The following is a 10045-nucleotide window of genomic DNA, read 5'->3' on the forward strand; positions in this document are numbered from 1 at the left end:
GCCTTTAGGTCATGTGAAATTAATTCTATTTTACCTTGCATCGCTTGCAGCCCAAGTTGTGAACTGGAGTTTCCTGGGTGCCTGTGAGCGAAGCAGCAGGCATGGGGATGCCCTACTTGGGAAAGGAAGTCCCAGGTGGGAGTGAGAGCTAGCCCTGGGCAGCAAGGCTGTTGGTCCTGCTGGTTTGCCCAAGGCCAGCATGAGGAGCACATGTGCTGAGTTATTCTGCAAAAATTAGTGTGCCATGCTTAACATCCTCCTCTCTTCATGGCCTCATTTTTCAGTTTAGTATATGGGGGTCTTAGACCATTGGATTTTCCTTGCTTTGAGTGTAAGTCATGACAAAAATATAGTGAGCACAAAATGAGTGGCTTCTCATAGATTTTTCTGCATATGTCTAGGCTCAGAGGCTGAGTCAGGGAATGATATTCGCTCTTCTATAGACTGCTGTCTATTGAATACAAGGTTGAAATGGAGGGCAGGTTTGCTCAATACACCTTTTCAGCTAACTTCCAATTAATTCCCACCTTGAGTGCCTAAGGCCACAGTCCATATTATTCTGTGTTTATTTGTGGCTTATGTGTACAGCTTAAGTGAGGAAGTTTGATTCATCTGCCTGGTTGAAGTAAAAGGCATTCCTTTGGACTCTCTCCAGAAGTGGTTAATTTCCACAGTTCTTTTCAGAGATGCTACATTATACCTGCTCAGTGAAACAGGTGTAATCAGAAAGACATTTTAATATGCAATAACTGCTGCTGAGGAAAGTAATATTTGCTTTTATATTAAACCAGGTAGGTATGTTCTGAGCCATAGCAACAAACCCTTTTAAGCATGTATAATGACTGTCAGCGGCATGATGTCCAGAAGATGGTAACGTTTGCTCAAAGGCAGTCGCATTTCTTCATCTCTCTGATTTTGCCATGTTTTTTCTAACGCACACATAATTACACTGTACTTACTGATAAAAACTACTTGCAGACAGAACAGCTTATAATCATAGCAATTGCCGGTCATTGTGACTTAAATCTTCTACAAACTTCAAGGTGATACAGTAGAGAGGAACAACTTGAATAAATTGAGTACAGGCTAAATTTTATTTTGTGTTGGCCATGGAGAAAGAAAGAAGCTGTGTGAATATTTCACAGCAAATATCTCAGGCTGCTGCAGTTCATTGACAGGCACTTCCCTTCCACCACCTGCACGTTTCCATTCCATTCCTTTTGCCTCTGTGCTGGTCTCATAGAGGGCATACTGGAGGCTGCCAGGACTTTAGATAGCTTGGTAGCTCTCTGCAAAGATTTTGAAAAAGTGAACATTTTAATACATGTACCCAAAGATCCCAGTTCACTTAAAGGCTTACCAGACCAGCTCATGCCAGCCCTAATTTGTGCTAAGAACTTCTTTATTTTAGGTATGAAGGTATGTGTCTCCTTTTAGATCGTGCACATATTTAGTGAGAAGGAAAGGTGCAAAGGGGTGTCCTTGTGTCCAGTGGGGCTCTCCCATCTCTGTTGATGCACTAGAACCAGTCCATGGCAAGACAAATTTTTACCCCTAGGTAATAAAAAGTCACCTCAAGAGCATTGTCACAGCCTTTACTTAATACAATTCCTGATGCAGCCAAAACCTTTCTCTGGAGCAGATCCTCCAGTCCCTCCTCATGATGAGGGTGCAGCCTTATGCAGGGTTGCATCCAAATTCAGTGGGAGATTTTCCATTGCCTGCAGTAGCCTCTGAAAGGGGCCCAAGGGGGAGATTGATGATGTTTCTTACTCCACAGTCCCAAGAGCACAAACAACATCTACTGAAGTGTGTATGAGACATCTGCATCCTGTGGGAGCACGCTTGATGTTGCACTGACAAAAGAGCTCAGCTAATAAAGTGGCAGGCTCCTTGTTGTATGAGTGTAACAGCAAAAACATTCCTGAAGCAGATCTTACCCTTCTTCAAACGAGCTTTCTGTGGACTGAATATCTGGTGGTACCAATTAAATGCTAACAGATTATTAATTTATGAAGCAGCCTTGGTGGATTTATGCTGCAAGGCTTCCTGGGCACTAAACTGGCTGCTCTGGGCACCCTGGCTTGTCTGAGCCATTTCTGTCAAAAAATGCCTTCATATGACTGCTGAGATTGCTTTAGAATTGATTATGTAGTTCAATATAGCCAAAATAAATAAAATATTTTCAAATTTCGATAACAGCAGGATTGACATTTGCGAGAGCGATGAAAAGCCAAGGGAAAATCTGATATTGGGCAAGACAGCTCTCACATCCAACCTGGGAGCTCTCCCCAGGCTGCAGCTAAGTGCTGGTGCCTCACGTGTTCACGCTGCAGAAGCAGCCAGGTTCAATGTGACTGAGGAGGAACAGCAAGCACAGCTTTCTGCCTTGCTGTGTGCCTGCAAAGAAAATTTCTACAGTGGTTATGTAGTTGAGTAAATTTATTTTATGAAATACTTATGAGATGTGATTTAACAGCACTGACATTGAAAAATAGCTCCTGTTCTTTTCCCTTATTTTATGTAAGTGGGAGTTTTGAGGCTGATACATTTTTGCATGCTGCAGCCTTTTTTTTCTTAATGGTCATTTCCTAATTAGGACTCACGTGCCCCTATCTCTTAAGAGTTCCAGAGTCTAGGAAAGTCCACAGTACTTTGAAAGTTTGATTTTTCCTTACTGCCACCAAGGGAATGTAGGAAAAATCTAAAATCCCCCAGATTAGAAAATATCCTAGGAGTACAAATTTTTCTGACTGATCTTTGTCACCAAATGTCTTTATCTTCAGCTGCAGTTCTCTGAGAGATACTGGGGTTTGCAGGCTGCAGAGAAATGTCTTAGTTCAACTGCATAGTCTTGACAGGTAGGGATTTGGATTTTGCTTCAAGTCTTCATGAGAAATCTTTCTAGCAATTTAATCTTTATTTAAAAACATTTCCTCAGGAGGAATTACAAAGGGATTTAGGACTGAATTCATAAATAAATTTACAGTCATGATCGGAAGTCTCCTTCACAGTTGCACGTAGACATGGGATTTAATCTTATATTTTGTACCAAAAAGCTGTCTAAGCTGACTAAGAAAGGTGCTTCCCAGCTGCTGGGAGGACTTGGCCTTGCTTGTGTGGTGTGACAGATTCACAGCTCAGGGTGGGAGACTTCTGCACTTAACTGTGACAGGACAAGTCAGAGCTCTTGCAGCCATCTCAAAGCTTCTCCAAATGGAGGCAAATCTCTCGTTTCCCCAAAGATGGATGTATGGGGCTGAGCTGAAGATACAAGACAAGGGATTTTAGAAGAAAGATGTGGGAACATCCCTGAAAAATTGATCTTAGCATGAGTTCTTTTTAGGCAGTGGGATGGGAAAAAGAGCTTAGATCCCTATTCTGTTACATGGCTTAGTAGATGTGCTTTCGTATCTCATCTTGACAGTTGGACTTGACAACCTAGAAGGTCTTTTCCAGCCAAAATAATTCTGTGATTCTATAACTTTCAGGGCAATAACAGAAAAGCCTGATTTTTCTGGGCCCTGGAAAAAGGAAACTAGAATACAGCCAGTTACTTATCCTGTCATTATGGTTAGTGGTACAATCACCTGGGCCTATGAATATTCTTAGAGCTCATCTGTGCTACTCTGCTAGCATCTTGCAGTCACAATTAGCAAATGCCTCACTTCTGCTTGACATGCTAGTTTCTTTCTCAAGTCCATTTCATTCTTCTTGGTTTGGACACCCTCAGTACAACAAACAAACAAAATACCTAATCACAATGGTGCTGGTATGTTCTGTATTGTGCCTGCTGACAGCTGGAAATGGAACTGAAACCACTCTCCCATTCTGCACAGTGGATTAAAACAGCAGGCAATAAAATTAGTCATGCTCATCACGAGGCTGGTGTTTAATTAATGACCTAGCAGCAAAAGGCTCCCAGCTGATCATTACAACAGCTTCTAGAGATTCCTTCAGCACACTTTGCTGTGTAAAACTATTGACATGCAGACAGTGTGCAAACTGACTGGGAAAAATGAAGTGGCGTCAAGAATGTTTTGGCTGTATTAACTCTGAATATGTCCTTGCTGCCCTGGGATTTTGGTCTAAAACACAATATTGTTTGAAGGTACTTTGTAGCTTTCAATATCAAATTCCAATAAAAGGAAAGGAGTAGAATGCTAACAGCCAATAGTTGTAATTTGAAAGAAGACTGCAAAAAGTATATTTTGCTTGCTTGTGTTAAAGATATAATTTAAGGAATTCAAATTTTGTTCTTGAATCCTAAAGATAATCAGAAAAAGTCATGTATATCCACTGGCTGATTTATTAGAAAGTTGGATCAGCATGCTGCCAAATATTCAGATTTTGGACATGTTTTCATATTGATTCTTGTGATGAAGATCACAGATGTATCAAGGACACAGTCCACAGTTTTTATCTGCACTTGATGTCTAATGAGTTCTTTACCTCTGCATCTTAAAGGAATGCTATTTTTCTCTGGTAAAAATTAAAAATCTCCTTCCCATTAATGTATAGAGGTAGAGGATTTGGGAAACTACCTTATGGGATTCTGAGCAGCTTAGTCTTGTTCTCTTTGTTGGAGGACTGACTCATAATCATAGCAATAAATTTAGCATTATTTTATTCGATTTAGAGTTGAGCCCTTACTTCAGAAATAGAGATGATGTCTTCTTAATATTATTCTCTAAAGAGAAACTAGCCTTATGCTGAAAGTATGACTTTTTTTTTTTTTTTTTGAATTGGCAATGTGAAACATTTGTACAAAAAGGAGAAATATTTCATTGAAAGGCCTTTTCATTACCTGCTGCTCAGCAGTTTGCATTTATGCACATCCATTTTTAACACATCCATTTTTAAATTAGAATAGAGTTGTTCAATTGTGAGTTATTCTACTTCAGGAGGACTCATATCCTTCTGAATAGCAACAGAAGTAAAGTATAGAGAAACCCAGATGCCATCCTAAGCTTTATTCAATAAACACAGCTCATAGTCAGCACTACATACCCTGTTTCTGAAAACCAGGCCATGGATTATCCAATTAAATGCTCACCTTTGAAAGTTAAGATGATTATTCCATCTTCTAGTTCTTAAAAAACTCAAGGGAACTGCTTTTCTTGGTATCTCAGTCGTGCCTTCATTCCTCCTGAGTCAGGAATTGTGTGAAGCTGACATTTTCCACTTGTTTTGTCAATTCCATTAGGAGTTTTAGCCCCCTAGAGGGAATCAATGCACGAATTAACCAAAGATTTATGAATCCCCAAAGGGATAATTTAAGGCTGTATTATGGTCCAGTGGATTTTAATTCTAGCTGAGAAAATTTGCTCCTCTAACTTTCATATTTGATTTTCTTCTCGACAGAATATATAAGAATTAAATGATTTTTCATCCCCCTCCCCCCCCCCCGTAAAAGGTCTGCCAGAAAACTTCCTTCAGGGATTATAAAGAAAATTACAAATGGATTTGGATGATTTCATTTCAAAATCTATATTGAAAGAACAAGTGATATTCTTTAATGTCAAATTTTAAAGATAGGAAAACTACCTCCTAGCATCAAGCATGAGGCTTCAATGAGTAGAACAGCTTGTCATCTGGTGTAAGCCAGCACTACTCTATTGAAGAAGACAAGCTCAGTTGAGCCATATTGTTTACAGCAAATGAAAACCTATCCTACTATTTTTCAGTGCCATTAGGCAGGCTGAAAAATGATCAGATGGTATTCAGGCTCAGAATTCTTAGAATGAATCTAACTCTTCCTCCAGTCCTATGCTCTGGTTTGCTACCTTGTTGTCTCTTTTAATTTCTGTTTCCCTTTAGGAGCTGCTAACTTTGCTGTTATTGCTTCATTTCTGCCTCTGCTGCTTTTACATTCTTTGGATGAGCCCTTGGGGACGCAGTACTTTTGTTAAGTTTTCTGGTCTTATAGTAAACCCCCATCTTAGCCTTTGTTTATCAATTATTTGATATTCATTTACATAATATGATTTTGATCACATGGAATTTATTTAGCACTTGATGAGTGTTCCACATCTAATTACTAACACATATTATAATTCACTGTCAAGTGAATGAGCCTTTCAAATATAACAATGCAGAAATAACTAATGGGACCCTGCTGAGCCTACTTTGTTTGAAAAAAACTGGAATTGAAAGACTTGAGAAAGGGAACTGGCTTTCTAGCCAATTAAATGGCACATACAGTGTTGGCTCTCCTTACATCAGGCTGTTAGGATGAGATGCTTAGGATGATAGTTCCAGGAACAGCAGAGAAAGAATGGCAAAGCATTGGATTTTTGCTGCTTTGCACACTGTCACCCATTTTCAGTCTGGCAAATTCTTCATGAAACTTTATTCAAGTGAAAATTGGAAGACTGGTATTTGTGATTAACTGGACAGGGATGATGACTAGGATTATTATTACTATTGTTTATAGAGTATTTTAAAGACAGTAATGAAATAATTGCCTCAGAAACCTGATTGCACAAACACAGTATTCAAATAAAGGGGAAAATTGAACAGTGTCTTCTTCCACTCATTTCATGTGTTCTGTTGACCCCACAAGAAAATCTGTTCTCTCTGACTTTAACTTGTTTAGTCAGTCAGCATTTTTATAGTGGAACAGCTATTCTTCATAGACCTTTAAGTAGAAATGCAAGAAGTTCAAGAGAAAATGGTATTATGACAATCAGGAGGGAATGTTGGGAGAAATTATGGACTGAGAAGGAAAACATTGAACAAAAGTATTGGAAAACATGGCAAAGCAGTTTGGTGGCATACATGACTGGGAAGAAGGAGCTATTGCAAAAGAGATAAAAAGCAGGAAACATGAGAAAGACTGTGAAGATAATCAGAAAGAAAAACATAGTCTGGTGAAAGATCTAGAGAGATTATGGGAAGACTGTTAAGGACTCCTATACACACAGAATTTTAGTATCTATATGAGAAACATGATTTGAATGTGGAGATGCCAGATGAAGAAGAATTGGCAGCAGATTACAGGAGAAATAATCACAATTTGAATATGCTGCTCTTTATCATGAAAACACTGTGAAATACCAGCACGACACAGGCTTTATTTCAAGAGTTATGAAGCATAGAATCAAATCTGGTATCTGCCAACCTGGGATGTACATTGATTTTGAACCATTTTGACAGTGCTCTTTGAAGCTTTGAGCAACTTCCGCTAGTAATGTGGAAATAAACATACCAAAAACATACAGAAAATGCATAACAAGAGCAAAGATTTAAATATTCTTGTGTTTTCCTTTTAAGATGTCATAATTACAGCTGCTCCTTTGACTGAAAAGAAAAACTGAAAATTTCTTTTTAAGATTTGGATGCAAATACAAGGTAGTTGTTTCCTAAAAGGCATACACACTGACTTTGATTCATCCTCACCATGTTTGGACAAATAATCAAGGATCCCCCCCTCACAAGGAGCTCTCTCTACAGCTTCAGGAGACTGATAAACACCTCCAGAGTCTGATTCAGATACTCTTTTCGGCAGTGAGCTGAAGAAAAGCTGTAAGGATTCACAGTTTTCATGGAAGATAGACCTCACTGCGAATGCAGTGCTGTCTCCTTTAGCAGCACCCTCTCTGTGCAACTGTTGAGCACAGCAGTCCATGATATATTAAACTTTAATCTTCTTGCAGCCATTAAATTTTGATCTAAGTTTATTGTGCAAGTCAAATCACATGGTGAGAGAGCCAGCCTCAAGCTACTTCATGGAACAAGCTGACAGATACAACTTCATGCCAGAGAGGCTGGGAACTTTTCATTCTTAGAGAGTTGTTGTTTCTCATAGTTGAGTACAAACTTTTATAAGGTATCTGAAGCAGTCCTCAAATCAACAGAGAATGTAAAAGAGACAAGTTTTGTTAGTAATAGCTGATAATAATAGCTGCAGGGACTTTGCTGATTCCATAGAAATGGATTTCCAAAGAAAATACAAATTTCAAGTTACAAATTTTGTGTTTAGTCACTTATACTTGAATGTACAAACCTATCAACCTATTGCCTTGTCAGCACATCTGAAAGTATAGCCATATAGCTTATTGAGTCCTTGTTTGGTTGTTCTGCACTAACCAACTCTGACCTACTTAAGTGAATTAAATAAGCAAATATACAGGCTCATCAACCTGTCTAGTACGAAGTGGTGGTCACTGTCTGATATGTTTTCTGTCTTGATTACATCTACTAAATTCAGTGTGAACTAAGAGCATCCAATAATTGGTACATTCCTCCTGCAGCTCGGTTCACTGTCACATCGCATCCTTTTTTACAAATGAGAGCAGGTATACCAAATCAAACCTCAAGAAATCAGCCCTAGTTCTTCTTGATAGCCTGTGACACAGGCTCCTCCACAGCTTTCTGCCACAAGAAGATACGTTGAGCTGATTTGTTCTCCAAGGAGAGAAGCAGCATATCCAGAATCCCATTATTCTGTGTAACATCCTGAACATTTTGTCATTAACTTTTTCCCTTCCCCTATAAATAAAAATGTCAGAACTAGCCAATAAAAATGATAATTTGGAGAGGCTTGGGACAGTAAGATCAGACATGGTGTTATTACTTTGAAGTTCATCTAGATGAATTATGACCTAACCTAGATAAGTTTCATAGCAGAAAAGTGATTAGCAAATTCATTATCTATAGCTTTTCCAGCTGTATGTTCAAAGCTACCAGGAAATATGCACAAAAGTCTTTCAAAATCTGCCCATCATTTTTCTCTTGTTGATTTCATTTTCTTGGCTTCTCAACAAGTGTGACTCAGTCTTTTCTCTTTTGGAGTGAAATATCACTGATGGGGATGCTTGAGCTACCTTCTACCTGTGATTCAGTTTGGAAATAATAGAGTTTATGTGCAGAGCATTAGCAACTTGGTTAATTTTGTTAGTGCAAGCCTTACCTCAGTCACGTCTCCCCAAGGCAGATTTTTTCCCCAGAACACTGACATGTTCAGCAAAATTTTTGATCTATGTGGACTGAGTGTATGATGCTGGAGACCCAAATCAGACATTTTCAGCTTTTTGATAAGTATCTTTTTTTGAAACTCTGTCCACATTAACACTTGCCCTGCACTGTATGGTGATGCTATTAAATCATTCAGCATGGACCAGAATTAAAGACATATCTCTCCTCATTCTCCATGTCCTCCATTCTTTGGTTCCCTTCTAGCATTGTTTTGGGTTTACTGTATACTAAGGGGAGAATACTTTTTACGTTAGCATCAAGACAGGATTCAATGGAAAATTAACCAGAGCTTTTGAGTCTAATACTCTATCCATGTAGGGAAACATGTTTTTTGTCAGCTGAGCGCTGTAATCTGGAGTAGACTGGAAAAAGTATGCAGTAAGATCTTTAGGATATGCCTATAGTTATAGTTATTCAGCTAGTCTGAAGCTCTCATGTCTGGGTTAACTAAGGGTAAGACTGGAGTATAGATATGCTTAGTGTCATTTATTTGAAAATATCTGCTGGACATGCGGATAAATTAAAGGAAACAGAACTGCAGTGCCAAATGCCACATCTTAATCTGAGTGTCACTGGTTCTCACCATTTCCCTCCAGAGGTCTCCCGCTCCATTCTTCAGTTGTTTCAGTCCATGGCCTCTTCTCAAGAATAGCTGGGACTTGTGTCACTTCCTTATGTGACCAAGCCATTAGGAATCAGATGAATGTAATCCTTCCTTCCTTCCTTCCTTCCTTCCTTCCTTCCTTCCTTCCTTCCTTCCTTCCTTCCTTCCTTCCTTCCTTCCTTCCTTCCTTCCTTCCTTCCTTCCTTCCTTCCTTCCTTCCTTCTTCCCTTCCTTCTTCCCTTCTTTCCTTCTTCCCTTTCCTTCTTTTCTTCTTTCCTTCTCTCTCTCTCTCTCTTTCTCTCTTTCTTTCTCTCTTTCTCTCTTTCTCTCTTTCTCTCTTTCTGTCTTTCTTTTTTTTTTCAGTTAGTCAGTAGTGAGACCTTCTCAAAATATTGAAACTTGCTCTTTGAAACAAAAAGGTGGTGCAAGATGAATGGCAGAAGCCTTTGGTTCTACTGTGCC

At 39.1% G+C, this 10045-nt stretch overlaps 1 long non-coding RNA gene across 1 annotated transcript; it reads right to left on the reverse strand.

Annotated features, from left to right (window-relative positions):
- Positions 1 to 1120: 1120 nt before the first annotated feature.
- LOC149919038 (uncharacterized) lies at positions 1121 to 9736 on the reverse strand. The gene is made up of 3 exons (XR_016464730.1): positions 9563 to 9736; positions 5057 to 5219; positions 1121 to 1289 (listed from the first exon to the last, which is right to left on the reverse strand). It is a non-coding gene; the product is annotated as an uncharacterized LOC149919038 (long non-coding RNA).
- Positions 9737 to 10045: the final 309 nt, after the last annotated feature.

The sequence above is a fragment of the Phasianus colchicus genome, chromosome 2, assembly GCF_987193195.1.
Source record: "Phasianus colchicus chromosome 2, bPhaCol1.hap1.1, whole genome shotgun sequence".
Lineage (NCBI taxonomy): Eukaryota > Metazoa > Chordata > Aves > Galliformes > Phasianidae > Phasianus > Phasianus colchicus.